An 18279-nucleotide genomic window follows, 5' to 3' on the forward strand; every position below is an offset into this window, starting at 1 on the left:
CAGAACTTTCCTTCACACTATTTTCTGCTATAATCATGAACATCCTGCCATTCATACAAACCTTACAGATGCTTGGGAGTTTCATGATGACAGCAACCAAGTGTTTAACAATTTTTTTAAGTTTATTTATTTGTGTGTGAGAGAGACAGGGAGGGAGAGAGAGAGAATGAGAATGAGAATGAGAATGAGTGGGGTGGGGTGGGGAAGCAGAGAGAGAGGGAGTCACAGAATCTGAAGCAGGCTTCAGGCTCTGAGCTGTCAGCACAGAGCCCGATGTGGGGCTCAAACCCAGGAACCGTGGGAACATGACCTGAGCCAAAGTTGACGATTAACCAACTGAGCCACCCAGATGCCCCAACAAATGTTTGTTAAATGGATGACCTTTAAGGCATGTATGTGAAGGGTAAAAATTTCCCAGTGTTATTCTAAGATACTTTAACAAATCAACTATGTTAAAATAAGTATTCAAATGATAACATAATAGTACTGCCTTTACGTTCACAGTACTGATATAAATTGTGTTGTAAAGTCATGCTGAATTAACTACTTAGCAGAGTTTTAAAAAGAACTGTCTTTAAGAGTTTGCTATCTCTCTCTCTCCACCATCAGCTAAAAAAAAAAAAAAATTGAATGCTGAAGAGGAAATGGTTTACACTTTTGGAGTTAGAGTTTTCTGTTCATGTGTGGGTAAATTGGTACTCTAATCCATTCCTGAAGTACTAAGACAGATTGAATAGCTGGGACCTATGCCCATATAATCCCTCTGAAGCCTAGGATGAGAGAACTATCTCTTTAGCATATATGTGCAGTCATAGCGTTAAAGGCCACGTGTATTTGTTTCAGATTATAGGGTGGACTAAATGGAGGACTTACACTGTAGCAGTTTTATAATCAGACCATATCATTGTTTCATTTTAGTTTGATTAACATAATAGTTGATATGATAAAGTAAATATAGCAAGCAGGATTGTGAATTTTCAGAATAACAGACATCAGTTTGTCTTTAAAAGTTTCGTTTGGAGATACAGGGATGGAATGTTCTAGATTTTTTGAAGATGTGTCTATTAGTGAGATTTTGCTGTGTAGCAAATCACCTAATACTAGTGACTTAGAAAAACAAACACGTATGATGCCTCACAATAACATAGGTCCCTGAAGTGGTTCTTTTGGGTTGGGCTCACCTGGCTGGTCTCTGCAGGTGGCTGGCAGCCCTGTTGTGGCCACACGGTCTGGGATAGCCTCGTACACAAGTCGAGAGTCATCCTGCCGGCTGGTGCGGGAGCCTCGGCAACATGTGGCACATCTTTGCTCCATAACGGTCTTCTCATCATCGGTGGGCTGGCCGGGGCTTCCTCATGAGCTGTTCTTGGTGTCCAAAGTGCAGCAAGAGCGGGTGAGCCCCTGCCGGGTCAGTACTTTTCAAGTTTGCTCTTGTCTTGCTGGCCAAACCAGAGTGAGTATGGAAAGGGCTTACCCCAGGGTATGGGTACAGGGAAGCGGGAGCAAACGGGGTCGTTACTGCAACAGTCTGCCAAGCTAGGCAGTTCGTATGTACTTAGGCAGTGTCCCTACATTCTGATTCATGCTGAGGCTAGCAGCATGAGGCGATCAAATAGAGAAAAATCAGGCTGTCAAAGCTACACAGTTTTCAGAGAGAGAGTTTATAGACCCTAGGTTCCCCTGAAATACTTAACAATCATTTGAAGCCCCTTTCAACTCTTTATTTTTTTGAAGCTTTGAGCTATAAAAGTTGGGGAGCCTTTCATCCTCCCTCACTCAGTAAATATACCAAATTGATCTTCAGCAAAGACTACACTGATGGTACAAGGGGTGTGATCATGCTGGCTACAGCTGTTTATTGAGAGCTCCTGTGTGCTGGTGCTATATGGCATCTCGGGGAGTTTTAACCCCGGCCCTTGATGTTGGCATTGTGACCCCTGTTTTACAGGTGAGGAAGCTAACAGAGGTTAGCCGAGTTCCCTGAAGTTGTAGAGCGGGTGGGTGGGGGACTACATTTTGAACCCAGGTCTTTCGGACTCCACAGCTGCATCCAAAGAAGAGCTGCTTACCTAGCGGGTCGTTCGTGTATTTATCCAGCATGAAGCCTTTGAGTATTTTATGTCATCCTCTGAAAAACCGGGAACCATGGAGATACATAGTTTCTCTTTTCCCTTTCTACTCTTTCCCTACCCTACCACCCTCACTAGTTGGACCAAATAACCAGGTTTAATTTGAAGACGATAAAAGCTCAGAATGGAAATTTTACTCCTGGGTCCAGATGTAATTTTTAAATATTTCAGAAGGGGCGCCTGGGTGGCTCAGTCGGTTAAGCATTCAACTTTGGCTCAGGTCGTGAATTCACAGTTCATGGGTTCAAGCCCTGCATGGGGCTCTGTGCTGACAGCTCAGNTTCCCTTTCCCCCCCCCACCGTTTAAAAATAAATAATTTAAAAAAATACCTTCATTTAAAAAATAAACTGCACCTCTTCCCCACTCTGCCCCAGGTGTGCTCCCAGAGCACAGAGCACATAACTGTCTTCGTGCTTACCAGAACGTCATTTGCCTGGGTGGGTCTGTGCTTCTCACCACAATATGAGCTTCTTGGGCAGAGAGCACTGGTCTGCCCTCTCTGTATCAGCAGCACCTAGCCTCGAACAGGAGCATTCCAGTATCTGGTACATGATTTTATAACTGAATTCCATGCCTGGGGGGAAATTCTTTCCTTCTTTTCTTCTCCCTCCTTTTGGGCTATTTATTCTTCCTTTGGTCCTTTCTCCTTCCTAGATCATTTTTCCTCCCTGTTCAGGCTGTGTCTGATCTTCAGCTTTCCTTAGCTTCCATTTCTCCCACCAACTCATTAGTCATTTTTATATTTGTTACATGGTGAAATGATAGTATCTTGGATATATTGAGTTAAATCAAATATATTATTCAAGTTAGTTTTTTTTAACCTTACTATGAGAAAATTTTAAATTATGTATGTTGCTACTCATTATGTATGTATCTACTCTGGTCGATATCCAGTTTAATTCATTAATGTGAGTCCATAAAAAAAGTTGGTTTTGTTTTTGTTTCAATTGCATGGATCTGTTACGCTAAATATGCCATAGATCACCATCTACCACTCACATGCTGCTGCCTGGCCTTCCTCCTGCACCACCAGAAATTCCTGAGAACAAATGGGGAGAATTTACTTTGCTTTTGATGGTGCACATAAGCTTTTCTCTACTGTCATAAGTATGCCTGGAACAAAACTACAGTTGACTCTTAAATTATTTTCTCTAATGAAAAGGAAGCAGCAGAGTGACTAATGTAAATTGGAGGATACACTGTTTTCTTTGGAATGTTTTGGTTCTTCCATTTTGCAACAGGTGTGGCCACTGTTGAAAGAAACAGGGGAGTCATACTCAGCATATTTGACACATGAGGAACTGGAAACTCAGTGTTCCCTGCCTTCCGTATAATGGCTGTAGGATTCATCATACTGTTCTTCTGCAATGCAAAATTCAGTGCCCAGATAAAGTTGGTGTGTTTGCTCTTTTTTTCTGGTTTAGGGAAGAAATGTTTTAGCTTAGAAACTCTTCATCCAAACACTGACATAACAGGATAAGGATAATTGTGTCCAAAATAGCCTCACAACATCCTCTTTTGGCATTAAGAATTCCAGAATGAGTTTGCTGTGGATTGCTAAGAGTTTATTATATTGACTAGAGGCTGGTCATCTTTGATTAGTGCCGACGTCTTTCTTTTTGGCACGGAGTGGGAAATGCCTACCTCCTGTGTCTTTGGGTTGGGGTAGTGGTCAGTGCATGTCTAGCTACCATCTTGTGGGGTAGAGCAGGTCGTACTTGCCGATGGGCAGGGGGCAGTTTTTGCAAACAACCTGGAGGGGGTTTGTGCCGCTGGTTACCAGCTCATGCCCATGGGAACCAATCTCTTTACCACTGTGGGTGTTTGTGCCATAGGTGGACAGTCCTGTCTTAAAGATCCAGGTAACAGTATACCTACCTGCAACGGAGAGTCAAGGGGTGACCCCTGTAGCCCAGACCTGGAATTTGGAAGTTGAGTAGAATAAACCTCTTACGTTCTTAAACTAACAGTTCAAAATCAGAAAAACAAACAGCTTCAAAAAGATCTATAGGATTATAGCTAAAAGGTTACTATAGAAGTCATGTCATAGAGGGGTTAGGAGGGCGATGGAATGATCCAGTGTTGATTCAGAGTGAAGCCTTAGACAAGTCGTTGAATTTCCCTGTTTTACTCATCTGTTTAAAAAGGGTGGGGGGAGGGGCGCCTGGGTGGCTTAGTCGGTTAAGCGTCCGACTTTCGACTTNTCTCCCTGAGGTGTTCGAAGATTTGATTGAGGTCTGTAATGTGTTTTGACATCTTTCATAAAGTATCCAACAAGACCAGAGTATGTCGTCAGAACTCAAATGTCTAAAAACTAATCTAAACCGTCTTGAGTAGATGTTAAGCAGTTTTGTGGCTTTGATATAAGTTGTACTTATAAAGGAGGTGTGTGTGTGTGTGTGTGTATGTATACACATACATACTTGGAAGTATATTTATTTGGAAGTATATATATTTTAAAAGAAATTCTATGTGACTTCCCATTTTCTTTTGAATATCAGGTGTGTGCTTGGGGTCTTTAGCTGTTAACTTGAGTTTCAGCGTGATTTATAGATGGTCTGTCATACATCTATCTATAGAGGACAGTTTACCAGTTCCAACTAGCCACACAGTTAAATGCACTTCAGAATGCTCCTTGCCAAGGATGATGCCTTTTGCAAATATTTGAGATGTTTGTTCTCACATGTAATGTATTAGTGAACCTGTGTCCTCATAGTGACTCCTTGGAAGGGCAGAAGACAAAGCTAGAAAGCAAGTAAATGACGTTGGTTCATTATGTATCAAGAAAAAAGCTTTCGTTGGAGGGTACTTGTTGTTAAACCTACTAGTTTGTATATTTGATGCCAGTTTAATTTCACATAGCACCGCGTCTAATCCCACTGTTTAAAGAATCTGACAGAACGTCCTTTTACTTTGCTTTTCCTTGTGAGGAGTATACAGCACTGCCACCTTGTTGCCAAAGTTTTGTTTGATTTGAATGTGCTTAAAAATCAAGTGAGCGCCTGTTGTGAAAAAGAGCTTACTCTTTCTCTTTGTCAGTACTTGCGAAAACAACTTAAAAGAAGTTAGTATTATTGGACTGGATTCAGTAATTAGCATAATCATGATGCTATGTATTGTTCAGCAGAGCACGCCCCTTGGCCAAATTTCCCATTAAGAGGACACCGATGTTGTCCTAGTGAATAAATCCCAGCACACATGATGCAAATCAGCGAGTTCCTGCCTGCTGCGCCGGTGCGGTTAATTTTAGCCGGGGTTTGTTCTAGGAGTTGTAAAACTGTTTACCCAAGTAGAAGTTAGTAAGCTGAAATGTGACTTCTCAGCCTAAGGTGATAGGATATCTATTTTAGACTTCAGATTCTGTCCATGGTCGGGAGAACAGTCTTCGGAAGAATTGCGGCTCAGATTTCCTTTGAAAGTGCTTGTAAGTAGTGGCTGGGTTTTTAAGATTTCTCTCTGTTCTTCTCTCCTTAAATCTTCCTAACGTTGCTATCATAGTAATTTTTATTGGGAAAACTGGAAACTTTGGGGTGGCTGCTTCAGGGGATTCTAAGAATGGTGGCAAAGGTTTTTCTTTGCCGTGTATCCTACTGCTAGAAACCTTGCCTCGTTCGGTTTTCCCAAGAGAAAGTGTTTGATTCTTACTGTTTTTATCTTTGCAGAAGCAGTCTGTAGATTATTCCTTATTTTATCTGTTAAAATATTTGATTAATGGAATGGTTGTCTCATTGAGCTTTATTTCTATGGTAACCTAACTCTCGGGAAAAAAAAAGTTAAAAGTGGATTCCTGTTGCACTTACTGTGAGTTTCAAGATTATATGCAGAAATAATGGGAGTGTCATATGTAATTTTGTAAAATGTATAGATGGACAGTTTTTATTTTTTTAAGAAAAAATTTGTGTTTTAAAATAGGCCCATATACCCCTAAAGAGAAGCACTTAAAAAAATATAGGATGAAGGCTTTACAAAGTAATTGAAAGCATCCTCTGGAAGATTGAGTTAATTACCAAAATTAACCCAAGTCATGAAATTCTTTAATCTTAACTGCTCTTAATTTAACCAAGTCATTGCCAACTTAAATTAAGACTGAAGAAGACTAAAGATTTTAATATCGAGTATGTTGAATTAAGTCTGCATCGCCTCGCTTAGTTTGAGGTGCGTTTTAATTCAGAGTACACTGACTTCATGCCAGATAACATGCTTATAACAGAGAATCAGGGAGGACACTTTTTTAACCAACTAACAAATAAATTCTGTCCCTTCTAGGAATATTGACTTTAGTGAAGCAGTTCTAGGAGGTGGGGTGGTAGCTGCTCACCAGGTTGTCATCAGTGTGAGCAAGGAGGGACCTTTCCCTCAAATGCCATTTTCCCATTTTGAAAGCTTTATTCAAACACTTCTTTGTTATTATGTATTGTCCGATTTTAAATCCGAATGACCTAAGGTGTCAACAATGAAAGGAAGTGTTTCAGTGGTACATTTAGTAGGAGAAGAATGTAAGAAGGGAAGACAGAGCTGCGTTCTTGAGCTATTTTTAGAAAGAAATTCCTGTTAAAACCTAAGTTTTTTGTTGAGCAGAAGAGAAATTTGCAGTCCAGATTCATTGTAGAATTATAGAAAAGTCTATAATATCATCTTCAACAGTAAAAGGGACTTTGTTACAGTATTTGCTCCCTAATACATACTTCCATTACGAGAAAGTCTTATTTTTATTCTTACTTTTGATTGTTAACAAGGTGCCTTCAGAATGTCAGTGGAGTGCTTTTAAAGGTACACTGTAGTTGGATACTAGATCGTTTTCAAGCTATTACTCATTCCCTCAGTTGTAGTTCAGTCCCGTGAAAAAGAAAAGCTGTTGAAAATGTATCCATTTTTAAAATTTAACAGAAGTTTCCATAGGCATTTTTACTAGAGGAAGCTTGTGTTCTTCTAGGAGGAGTTGCTAAAATGCTCATAAACACTTTGAGAGTGTTGGTTTTAATGATTTATGTGCTGTGAGAGAGTGATACAAGTGAATGAAAGGGGAGATGATTTTAATGATGTAAGCGGCAGCGTGGGAGTGCCTTCTGTTTGCTGGGACACTGGTTCCCTTCACTCCTTCCTATCTGGTGTGCCCTATGAAGTGATACCGGTCATGGCTCCCTCGTCAGTAGAGTCTCTGTTGACTGGTTATGACCTTGGGCTTGACAGATCACAGTGAGCTCAGCTCATCGTCACAAAGGGGGATCCAGATGCTGAGCAGCAGGGCAGCTTTGGGGCCTGTGGAAAGAGCCCAGCAGCCCCTGCTTCCACGCCTGTGCTGTGCACACCTGTAGCTTCCATCACAGTTGCCCTCCCTGCGGTTCACTCTGTGCATATCCGCCCTCCAGTCTTGTGTAAGCCGCTTTCCCTGGCAGCCTGCCCTCTCCTCCCTAGCCCTCTGCCTCTTAAAATAGTTATAGACCCAGAGGCTCTGACAGAGTTCCTGACTGCACTAGGTTTATTTTACTCGTTCTTTATTCCTAGAGAATTAACCTGCTGCTCCGAAGCTTTGAGGGACTTTTCAGGGAAGCAATGAAGATTCTTTTGGGGGGGCTCCCTTCTTCCACACGAGGGCTTATGTAATAGATAACTTGTCTGTGTGGTTATATGGGAACTTACATTATCTGACACGTTGTTTTTTGGCTTGGAGCTGGATGCCAGTGTGTGGTGATCACACCTCTAGATTGTTCTCTTTCAAAAGGAAATTTTTAGGAATAGGCTTTGTTATATTGAATTTCACCGGCTTTATCTGAAATGAAAGGAGCAATGCACACAGGACCGCCTTGAGCTCTGCCTGTCTAGTACACAAGTAGATGGTAATGAGATTGGACCCTCTGCGGGAATTCTGATTTCTCCTAGAAATACTGGGACTGCTGTTGTTATTTAGCATGTATTAAGCACCCCAGAGCACATACAATGCACAAAGACCGCATAGTTCCTCCTCGCAAACAACCCACGTGCTGAATTAGGCAATAGACAAGAGACTGGGCCCCCGACATAACACACTAAGTAAACTGGCAGAAAAAAATAATGTGAAAGGGAAGAAAAGGAAAACAAAATGGAGTGGGGAGGGTTGGGGTCAGCTCACAGGATGGTTTTCAGTTCATCTGGGCTTTTGCCAGGCAGGGCAAACTGCTGGGCGCCTGGGGGTGCTCCTTCCCTTTCTCTTCCAGCAGCTGGGGAAGTGATGGAGATGGAGGCGACTGAGCCCCGCAACCACATCCCCAGCGCCAGCTCCCTGTTACAGTTCCCCACAGAGGGAGGAGGTTCCCTAGTTTCCCTGGTGTCTTATAAAGTCCAGTAAATGTTAAGAAGCATCTTTCCCAATTTAATGAGATTTGGGTAGAAATCTGACCTAGCATTCCAGATTTTCTCTCTCCTCCTGAACTGATACACACTAGGTCTGGCTCCTTAAAACCCTGCACTGGTTTAGGATGTTGAGTCAACTGTTGAGTTAGAGAACTGCTTTGAGCTTCTCAGAAGAAAGGCATTACGAAGGTCACCTAAGCATTACTTCAGCTCATAAGGGAGTCAGAAGAACATGAATCAGAAGGGAGCTAATAAATGCAAGCTTTGGGTATTGGAGATTAATAAATAGGAATATACTGTATGAATCTGTGAGTCATTTTTCCCTTCATACGCAACCTCAGCCAGTCTCTGACTAAGGTTCTGGGTCTCGTTCATGGCTCCGCAACTAAAAGAGACTTGGAAAGGGCTCAACAAAGAACCTCACAAAATGATTAAAGGGTTGAAAAATGATATCTATAATACGATGTTAGGGAACTTCTATTATTTAGCCTGGAGAGGAAAAAGAATGCCCAGGGCACTCTTGAATTGTTATGTGAGTAAGTATATGTCTTAGAACCAAGGACTGATGACCAAGTAGTTTCTATTTCCATGGAGAATATAAGGGTTCCGTCCAGCAAAGGTTAGGTTAGAACCGTGGTCCCTCACATCGCAGTCCTGGCACCTTTTGCTTCAGCACCACTTGGGAACTTGGGAGAAATGCACCTTCTTAGGCCTCACCCAGGATCTGTTGATTCAGAACCTGTGAGATAGGGCCCAGCAGTCTGCATTTTGACAAGCCCCGTAAGTGATTCTGACGCACACTGAGGTTGGTGGACTAGTAGATGAGATATAAAGAAGGGTTTTATAAAATGGGGAATTTGACCCCTGGAAAATGTAAACCTTTTTTGGGAAGTTATCTAAAAATGGATTTGTATTTGTGATGTTTTCAATATTCTCTCTAAAGTCTGGAGGTAAGTGACCTCTCAGAGTCCCTTCTAGCCCTGACTTTGCTCTGGATTTCCTCTGTCACTTAGAGGAGATTAATAATCAACCAGGAACATTTTGCAATTACTTTTCTGAACTCAGTAGTTAAGACAGTGCCCATTTCGAATGAGAATCAAATGAGAAGATGTGATAGTAATGTGTTACCAGATTGTGTCATAGTGTTACTCAGTGGACTCCCTCCTCCCCATGTGACTTTTTCGCAGCCACCAGAAGGGGAATTGGGGCAGACGTCAGAACAAGGAGCCCCTTGATGTTAGCTGGTGATTGATCATTTTGTGTCACAGACTGCTGGCTAGATTGGTCGCTTTCTTCATGAAGCCCACGTCAGAAGACAGGTGGCGGTAGGGGAAGTTTGACTCTACCTCATTTTCCCAACTCTGTCACGTCCACAGGAGAATTTGGTTGGTGTGCTGTTGTATAACCAGGAATGCCCTTCCCCATCCCCGCCTTGGGGAATTCCATGTGACACACTAGAGGTAGGGGGCAGAGCAAGGACCTAAGGAGAATGCAAGCATGGGATGTTGTCAGCTTGGAGGCTCTCTGCTAGAGGTGAAGGAGAGTGACCTATTTCATCTTGACGTTTTTATTTCTGCAACAAACAATGGTACACATGCCAGGCACGTAATGAAATTACGTGATTAATTACTCAGTTGAAATGGTCAAGGCCACAGGTGCTCTGCCCTCTCTGGTGTAATGAATTATCTATAGAGTTAAGAAGGTGGTGGTTCTTACCCTTCCCAATCAAAATAGTTACTCCTCCTAGGAGTTCCTCTACTCCCCGCTCCCTACCACACCTCTTTGTGCTTTTGCCTGATGGAATTTTCTTGGGTTGGAAACAAACTACCGAGAGTGTGTCTATTTGTTATACTTTGTATAGCATTTAGTACAGTAAAAGCTTTTTGTGATCATAAGGAAGAAAGGGTTTTCTGAGGACATGTTTTGCCAGAGCTGTTGAAAAATTGTCGCACAAGTGGCACACTGCTGTCTCCAGAGAAGACATGCTCTATCTTGGCCAGGGTACCATGGCTCTAATAGTTTAGCCTTTAAAAATGGGATAGGTAGAATCCTTGGCTTTTATGGCTATCGTTAATTACACATTTGCACAGTATTAAAAGATCCTTGAAGTGAGAAGTGACAAGCGAGGGCATCTGGCTCAAACTTCATTTTGCTGTGTAATGGGAGACAGAGAGGGTAAAGGTGGCAAGTGTGTATACCAGTGTTGCACAATCTTCAGACCAGGCTGTATTTGAAAAAACTGAGCTCTCAGACATGAAGCTGCAGGCACTGCTATTTCTACACTTGTGTCTGTTTACAGAGTACATGAAGCCCACCGAATGTGCTAGTTGCACGCTGGTAAGGTAGCTATATCTCACCAATGCAGAGGGCGGAGACAGCTGATTTTTAACATCCTGAGTTAGTCTGAATATAAAACATTTTCTCTAAAACCGGTGAGCTCTCAACTATAAATCCAAGAGAAAATTCAAACGATTGGTCCATTTGGTTCTTATTGATAGCAGGCAAAAGGCTATTTCATTTCTCTACAAAGAGAATTGGCTAAATAGTCATTCTTTTTGCTATTTCACCTTGGCAAAAATAATTTTGTTTCTAAAATCAGTCTTATATGTAGTCCACGTATATTTGATTAAAAACGAGAATGGGTATGTGGTTTGGGCTAAACTATTATTGTTGTTCCGTCAAAAAAATTAAACTTGAAGAGAAAGGAGGAGAAAGAACCCCTGTGCTTATTATAGACGACTGAAGAATTACTGACCTAATGTTTCAAAGAAACATCCCCAGAAACAACCTAATAAGGTGCTTGTTAGATCATATATGGTGTTGCCATATAATGCAACTCTCTGTAGCCATTTAAAGTGATGGTATTCCATCTATTATGAGTGAAACTTGCAGGTTACAAAATATATATGTATAACCTTTTTCTACATGGAAGACATTTTTCTAAAAAGCTTAATGGCTTCATTTTCTTTTTTAAAAGTAAAGCACAGGGGCACGTGGGTGGCTCAGTCGGATGAGCGTTCAACTCTTGCTTCTGGCTCAAGTCATGATCCCAGGTCGTAGGATCAAGTCCCACATCAGGCTCCTTACTGAGCATGGAGCCTGCTTGGGGTCCTCTCTGTCTCTGTCTCTGTCTCTCTTTCTCAAAAGTTGGAAAAAAAAAAAAAAAAGGAAGGCACTTATATGTACATGAAAAAAGAATGTTTTGCATCCAATGTAAGCAATAGTTCTCTCAAGGAGGTTAGCTGATGCATGAAGTTTTCCCTCTTCTCTTTGGCTGCCTATAGCTTTTGTGTTTTTGTTTTTTTCTTACTGAGCATGCATTATGTAATAATGAAAAACTTTCTTTTCAAAACGGCTATTATAATTCATTTTGATTTTGACTTTTATATTTTATTTAATTTGGCATTGGCCTCCCAGTGGCTTACGTAAGTAACGCATTCTCCGATGGATACAACTAGTACACCAAAATGTACACAAAACTGGTTATTTTTCAGTGGTGAGCGAGGAGCACTTTTCTTGCTTTACTTTCTTGTGTATTTACCAGTTTTTTTTTTTTTATGATCATGTATCATTTTTACAAGGGGAAATTTTGACTTACTCTTAAGGCAGAGACTTGAGATCTTGGTTCTCGGGAAGAGGCCCACACAAAGTGATACGCGGCCGTTATTGATAAAGGTTAGTTTTGTCAATTCTGCAGGGTAACAGGTATTCAGCAGGGGCTCACTCTCACAACTTATGGCTATGGATGTTCAGTGTACTCTAATGTGACCTCAAATTGAGTAGGATCTCAGGTTCGTTCAGTATTATATGAAGGAAGGGAGCTGGGGAACCCAGCACTTTGAAGTCATTGAAATAATACTATGTGTTAGGATTACTCATTTAAATTTTGTAAGGGACCAACATTCTTGGTCTTCGATATAAAGTAGCAAATGATGGAACCATATGTTGTAGACCTCAGATAATATTTTGAGTGACAGTTATGAGGGATGATGGAAAGAACAAGTCACCTACTAGTATTACCAGAGCACTTATCTTTGTAGTATCAAAGTGTGTCTCACCAGTGTTTATTAAAAGTGATAGCACTTTAAGAGAGTACTGGCCCTCTCGATTCTTTCTGCCAAATGCTGCTAGGATGTTCTTGTGGCCTTAATCAGAAGGTTATTTCGGGTAACTATTTGGTACTGGTGGCAGTTGATGTAAGAAAATCGTGAGCAAAAACAGTAGGCCTCCCTTTCAACCCGTTTTGTGTGGTGACGTGTGAGAGTAAGTACTTTTGATGGTTATTTAAAGGGTCTCTCTTTGAAGCGTGTTCCTGAGTCAGGGCCTAAATGAGTAGAATCTGTCACCAGGTTTACTTGGGGACAGAGATTTAGACTGAGACTGAATTGAATCCACTGTCGACAGGACTGATACCTTAAACTTAATTTAAAACCAAGGTTCCTTAAAACCAGAAGGAATCTGGTAGCATGTATGTACTACCATGTTTTGGCCTAGCCTTTTTTGAGAACCTTTGTTACTCATAGAAGAGTGTTTCCTGGAATGCCTGTAACTAAGAAAGCTGGTTTTTCAAGTTTCCTTCTTACTGTTTTTGATCCTTATAAGGAGTGCTCTTCTGTTCAGCCCCTTTCACCTTTCTTTATTATTTTGTCTCTTTCTCCTGCAGTTATAAGATAGGAATAATTATGTAATTCCTCTCTGCACTGTTGCCTCTTCGGGGAAGTAAAGACATATCTCACTTGGGTTTATCATTTTTTTCTGGGTCGGGGATGGGAGAAAGAGATGTCAGTGAACTATTTAACCCAAAGAGTCAGATATGCAATGTATAGAGTACTGTTCCAGTGAGATTTGTGACAGCCACATCAGCAAGCGATTTCAACTCATCTGAGTCACAGCCCTCCTGCACACAACACCAGCACAGATCTATGAAATGCCACGTGCCAAGCGGCACCTGGGTGACTCAGTTGGTTAAGCGTCCGACTCTTGATTTCAGCTCAGGTCATGATCTCATGGTTTCTGAACTCGGGCCCTGTGTTGGGCTCTGCGCTGACAGCATGGAGCCTGCTTGGGATTCTCTCTCTCTCTGCCCCCACTGCCGCCCCCCCCCTCCCGCTTACACTTGCTCATGCTCTCTCTTTCTCTCTCTCTCTCAAAATAAATAAACTTTAAAAATATTTTCATTAAAAAATTGTGAAGTGCCACACGCCATATCAAGATGGAGTAAACTAGGTGGCTATAGTTTGATTAATAGAATTCTTTACAAGTTGAGTGGCTTAAAAGAAGAAGAGAACATCTTTTTAAAAGTGATAGAGCAGATAAAAATATGTCTAGACTATATTCTGAGACTATAGACTAAATTAGAAAAGGCAGAAAAAACAAAAAACAAAAAACAAAAACAAAAACACCCCAGTATGGTTGCTGTCAAGGGGAAAGAAAGGGTGGTTTTGTAAGAGCAAGAGGAAAATGGAGCTCAGCTTAAAGATGTGGATGGAGTTTATTTTCTTCCTTTTTTTTTTTTAAATATTCGTTCATTTGTTTCTTGATTTTGTTTTTTGCCTTTTTTACAGACTAAAAGTGAAAATAAGGGGATATGAATGTGCTTAGCATAGTGAGGTGGTTGAGAGCGTATGTATTATTATGAAGGTTTTAGAAAGAAAGTGATTGCTTTAGAATTGACTTGAAATCGAAGTGGTGGCCGGTGTAGGAGGAGAGAATAGTGGGAGGTTCTGTCACTTTCTGCCTCAGCCTGCTGTGTAGAGCTCAGTATCCCTGAGGACCTGGGGCGGGGTCCAGCCAAGTACCTTTTGCTGTCAGGCCTGATTTTTACCATCTCTACTTCTGTTCACATTTGTTTGGTTTTTCCTTGATCTTTAAATCATAAGTGTCTTCAGGCTCTGTGAGACTTGTCAGTAACAATGAAATAATCCACAATTTTTATTTGAAGAAAAATGACTTGAAAGCTTAATCCAGAAAAAAAACTTCTTCTGATCAGGTATAAAACCTTGACATTGTCATACTATTACATATTACAATGATACTTTTTTTTAATTTAATTTTTATTTTTATTGCATTCTGAGAGGAAGTGACCCTCAGTTGGTAAGAGTATAATGAGAAAGATTTTGTTTTCTGTCTCCCTATTAAATATTAAGCAGTAAACTTCTAAGAACTCAGATGATCGGATTGGATCGAACTATGTGAGAACAACACAGAGAAGTTTTTTTCTTTTGTTCGTTTATTTATTTATTTTGAGAGAGTGCATATGCACACAGGAGGGGCAGAGGGAGGGAGAGAGAATCTCAAGCAGGTTCCGTGCTGTCAGCACAGAGCCCAATGTGGGGCTTAATCTCATGAACCATGAGATCATGACCTGAGCTGAAGTCCGGAGTCAGATGTGTAACCAACTGAGCCACCCCCGCATCCCTGAAGTACTTTTTTAAAAAGCAAATCATGGCCGTTTCAACAAAAATTATATGTAGTAAAATTCATTTTACTGTGCAATTAAGAATCTGGTGACACTGTAGTTCTGTGAGGTTTTACACAGGCTGGGGATTTTGTGACCACCAGCACAGACATGATAAATAATAATGAAACTCCCCAGAGGTTGCCCTTGTGCTTCCCCTTTGTATTTAGACCTTCCCTCCATCTCTTACTCCCTGAACCATGAAAGTAGTCTCTAAGTTCCACACACAGCCATGGTAAAGGTGAAAAGCCATAGTTAAGGGGGCTTAAGCACAACTTGCGACTAGTTAAGTGGCTTATGAGTGATTCCTAAGAAACCAAACTAAAATATAAAAACAAGGGGGAAAATCTGAGCAGGGACATCAACAGCCATACTCTATGTGGAAAGCAGACTTCACAGAATTAGATCAGCCAAATAAATAATCAAACGAATATCAGCAACAAAAGCTGAGGTCTAGGAACATCAGTACCCAGAGTTGCTATAATATGTACAATTATAGATATGTAACATATTTATAATATGTCTAGTTTTCAATAAAAAATTGTGGGACATTAAGAAATTAGAAATTCTGACACATACACAGAAGTAAAGTAGACAATAGAGACTGTGTTTGAAGGGGCCCATATATTGAACAAAGCAAAGATTTCAAAGAAGCTATTATAAATATATTCAAAGATTAAAAGAAACCATTAAAAATTAAAAAAAATTTTTTTATGTCTTTATTTTATTTTGAGAGACAGAGACAGAGAGCAAGCAGGGGAAGGGCAGAGAGAGAGGGAGAACACAGAATCTGAAGCAGGCTCCAGGCTCTGAGCTATCAGCACAGAGCCCAATGCGGAGCTCAAACCCACGGCCTGATCCGAAGTTGAACCCAACTTACTGAGCCACCCAGGTGCCCCTAAAAATTTTTAATGTTTATTTATTTTTGGGAGAGAGAGAGCATGAGTGGGGAAGGGGCAGAGGGAGAGGGAGACACAGAATCCGAAGCAAGCTCCAGGCTCTGAGCTGTCAGCTGCGGGGCACGAACCCCTGAACTGCGAGATTGTGACCTGAACCGAAGTTGGATGCTTAACCAACTGAGCCACCCAGGTGCCCCTAAAAGAAACCATTTTTTTTTTTAAGAATTAAGGGAAGGTATGTTGGCAGTGAATCATCAAATAGTGACATTTTTAAAGAGATAGAAAATGCAGATATGATACCAGAAGTACAAACAACAAAAGTAAAAATAGATAAATTGGACTACATCAAAATTAAAAGCTTCCGCACAACAAAGGCCATAATAGAGTGAAAAGGCAACCTTTGGAATGGGAGAAAATATTTATAAATCATATAATAAGGGGCTAGTATCCAGAATATGAAAAGAATTCCTACAGTTCAACAGCAAAAAACAAACAAAAAGCAATTAAAAACTGGGCAGAGGACTTGAATAGACAGTTCTCTAAAGAAGATCTACAAATAGCCAACAAGCCAATGAAGATGCTCAACATCACTAATCATTATCGAAACGCAAATCAAAACCACCGTGAGATATCACCTCACACCAATTTGAATGGCTACTACTAAACAACAAAACAAAACAGAAGATAACAAGCATTAGTGAGGATGTGGAGAAATTGGCACGTTTGTACCTTGTTGGTAGGAATATAAAATGGTGCGGCTACTGTGTAGAACAGTATGGTAGTTTCTCAAAAAATCAGAAACAGAATTACCACCTGACCTGGCAATTCCACTTCTGGATATACACCCAAAAGAATTGAAAACAGTGGGGCGCCTGGGTGGCTCAGTTGGTTAAGCGTCCTATTTCAGCTCAGGTCATGATCTCATGGTTCATGGGTTCGAGCCCTGCATCAGGCTCTGTGCTGACAGCTAGCTTGGAGCCTGCTTCTGATTCTGTGTCTCCTTTTCTCTCTGACCCTCCCCTACTCATGGTACCCCTCTCTCTCTCAGAAATAAATTAAATAAATAAATAAATAAATAAATAATTGAAAACCGAGACTTGGAGAGAAATTTGTACACTTTTTTTGATAGCATTATTCATAGTAGCCAAAAAGTGGAAGTAACCGAAATGTCCATTGGTGTATGATTTAAAAAAAAAAAAGAAAAATGTGGTTTATACATACAATGGAATATTATTCAGCCTCTTTAAAAAATTTTTTTAAATGTTTTTATTTCTGAGAGAGAGAGAGAGGCAGCGTAAGCCAGAGAAGGTCAGAGAGAGGGGGAGATACAGAATCTGAAGCAGGCTCCAGGCTCTGAGTTAGCTGTCAGCACAGAGCCTGATGCGGGGCTCGAACCCACAAACCTTGAGATCATGACCTGAGCCGAAGTCGGATGCTTAACCAACTGAGCCACCCAGGCACCCCTATTCAGCCTTAAAAAGGAAAGAAATTCTAAACATGCTACAGCATGGATGAACTTTGAAGACATTATGCCGAGTGAAGGAAGGCAGTCACAGAAACACACTGAATGATCTCACTTAAATGGTTGTATTTAAAGTAGTCAAACTCATAGAGACAGAAAGTAGAATAGTGGTTGCCAGGGATTGAGGTGAGAGGGCATGGGAAATTATTCTTTAATAGGTGCAGAGTTTCAGTTTTGTAAGATGAAGAGTTTTGTAGATGGATAGTGGTGATGTTTGCATAACAATGCAAATGCTTTTAATGCCACTGAACACTTAAAAGTAGTTAAATGGTAAGTTTTATGTTTTACCACAATTAAAAAAAATTTTTTAAACATGGAAATTCTGGAATTGAAAGGCATAACAAAATGAAAAGCTCACTAGAGGGATCAATAGCTGATTTGTCAGAAGAATCTGCAAATTGAAGAGAGAGCCGTGGAGATAATGCAGTCTGGAGAACAGAAAGAATGAATGAAAACAAATGAACAGAATCTCAGAAGAATATATGTCGCTATTAAGTGTACCAATTGAAGTATCAGAAGTAGAAGAGAGAAAGGGGCAGGAAAATATTCAAAGAATTCATGATTTACAGCCTTCCAATTGGATGAAAGACACTAACCTACACATTCAAGATGCTTAACAAACTCTAATTTGGAAAAGCATAAAGAGATCCACACCCAGGCATGTAGTCAAAATTTTGAAAGACAAAAAGATGATGTGGAAAGCAGCAAGAAAAGAAACTCAATTTTAAGGGAACCTTACTAAGATTAACACCTGCTTTCTTATGAGAAATAGTGGGAGCCAGAAGGCAGTAAGAAGGCACATTAAAGTGCTGAAAGAATCCTCTGCCCTGCAAAACTGTCTTTCAGAAGTGAAGGCAAAATAAAAACATTCCCAAGTAACTGAAAATAGAATCCACTGCTAGCAGATCTGCCTTACGAGAAATACTAAAAGAGGTTCCTTA

General features: G+C 40.7%; 1 protein-coding gene across 2 annotated transcripts in view; it reads left to right on the forward strand.

The window, feature by feature from the left end:
* Positions 1–18279, forward strand: part of SLC20A2 (solute carrier family 20 member 2) — a 100870-nt gene that overhangs the window by 24428 nt on the left and 58163 nt on the right. Inside the window, exon 1 of one of the 2 annotated variants that reach the window (XM_077773066.1) lies at positions 5372–5554. The exons of the other annotated variant lie outside the window; for it this stretch is intronic. The gene's annotated coding sequence lies outside the window, so the exon portion shown is untranslated. Of the gene's footprint in view, positions 1–5371; positions 5555–18279 lie in introns of those variants that run through there. 2 annotated transcript variants of the gene reach the window in all.

This window comes from Crocuta crocuta, unplaced genomic scaffold (genome assembly GCF_008692635.1).
Source record: "Crocuta crocuta isolate KB4526 unplaced genomic scaffold, BGI_CrCroc_1.0 scaffold177, whole genome shotgun sequence".
Taxonomy (NCBI): domain Eukaryota; kingdom Metazoa; phylum Chordata; class Mammalia; order Carnivora; family Hyaenidae; genus Crocuta; species Crocuta crocuta.